This window comes from Aptenodytes forsteri, unplaced genomic scaffold (assembly GCF_000699145.1).
Source record: "Aptenodytes forsteri isolate BGI_AS27 unplaced genomic scaffold, ASM69914v1 Scaffold139, whole genome shotgun sequence".
Lineage (NCBI taxonomy): Eukaryota > Metazoa > Chordata > Aves > Sphenisciformes > Spheniscidae > Aptenodytes > Aptenodytes forsteri.
Genome location: NW_008794414.1, coordinates 405,316 through 407,168, shown reverse-complemented (window position 1 = coordinate 407,168; position 1,853 = coordinate 405,316).

Below are 1,853 nucleotides of genomic sequence, written 5' to 3'. Positions count from 1 at the left end.
ATTGGAACAAAAAAGAATTTGTTTCTGGTGTCCTTGAGAGTCGATCCAGCCACTTCTAAGCAAAGCATGACTGACTGACCTAAACTAGCTGGTCACCGACGAAGGTCTGTCAGCTACCAGTGGTGTACAGAAATCCAACGGACAGGACAGGCTGTGCTGATTCTCCTTGCCTCATGGTGTTCAGCTCTGATCGCACAACTAAAACATTCCTGCACAGAAACTAAAACGCTTGCGGTGTCTCCCATAGCTGTTGCTGTGAAGCAGAAATGAAGTTTGTGAAGTAAAATACGTGCACTATTGTAATCCTGTCTGAGATGTCTTTCTGTAAAGCCACGTGACTTCAGAGAAAAGGGCATCATTACCACTGAAGAAAACCTAGCTTATACAATTATCTCACAGCATTGGCCTGCAGGAATGACCACTGTGCATCATAAATTAATACTTTGGCATTTTCTCTGGATTCCTACCCAGGTCTGAGCCTATTTTATTTCCAGTTTCCAAAGCTCCATGTCTTGTTTCTTGTACGTTTCTTCACATCTCCTCTTCCTTTTTGTTACTTCTCCCACCTTTTCCTTTCCTGGTTGGAGTTTGGAGGGCGTGGTGTGGTGTCTGTTTAGGGGGAATGATTCAAGAAAAGGAGCAGCATATTTACTGTTCCCTATTCTTCTGGAAGACCTTTACTAACTGTCACTGGTAAAAACACTTTAGTTTGGCTACTTTGGATGAAGTGATGTCTGCTTAAAACAATGCCGCTATATAAACATACATGGTTGGTCACAGACCCACCTATTTAACTCTGTTGAGGACCCGGGAGAAGCATGGGACATGCAAGGAAGCTGACTGAGCTGTGCCTAGTGTAGACGTGCTGCAAAAGTCTGGATAGCCGGAGCTGGTGGTACGAACCCTGGGCATGGAGCACTAGGTGGTTTGCAAGGCTGAAGGTTTGCCTTACTGACAGCCCTGCATGGAGGCCGCTAAATCCTATCTCCCAGGTCACCCTCTAGCAGTAGGTGGTTTCAGTACAAACACGGAAGAAAAATGCAGTTGCCTATTAGCAATTTATTTTGGCCAAGCAGCATCTGAGTGGTGGTGGCTTTTTTGTTTGTTTTGGGCTTTTATTTTGAAGGCATACATAATTTCATTCCGTCCTACTGGCTTTCCAGTTTAATTCAATTGTTATGCAAGGTGAAAAGCGGTTTTCCTTCAATGTCAGATGAACTCTGAAGTTCTACAGTTGTTGAGTTATTGTTGCTCACCAAATGCAAAGAGGATCCATTCAGGGTTGCAGTAGAGAAAAAGCTGCTGCTGAAACCATTGCTTCATGAGCCAAGGAATAAGCTTGCTTGCTGCAGGAAGAGAGGAGATGTCTCTCATTATCTGGGTGCTGGGAGCCAGTCTGTTAGAGCTGTCTCCTCTTCCTGCTCCACAAGGACTGAGGCATCTCTTTGAGGTATGCAAAGCAGCAATACGATACTCCCCAGGCTTATCAACCGCTATCGGCTGGATCTGCTGTTTGCTCCAGACTCCACCTTTGCTTGGAAAGTGCTTGCAATTCCATGAGGCAATTCTTCCTCCCAGCGCCGTGGCTTGTTACGACGACCATGTGCTCCTACCATAAGCCGGGGCAGAAAATGAAAAAAGCCTACCCCGATATCCATGTGCTGTAGCTTCCTCTTCCTCCATCCTGCCGGGGAAGGCTGTTGTGTTTGACACGCTTTCGCTCTTGCCATCGTGATAGCGGTCGGTCTGGGAGGGAGGTCGGGAGGGTGACACACCACAGCCCAAGCAGAGCTATCGTCCTCCCGCCGGCGAGGCGGCCCGACCAGCCGCCCCGCTCGGCCCTGCCCCGGGCA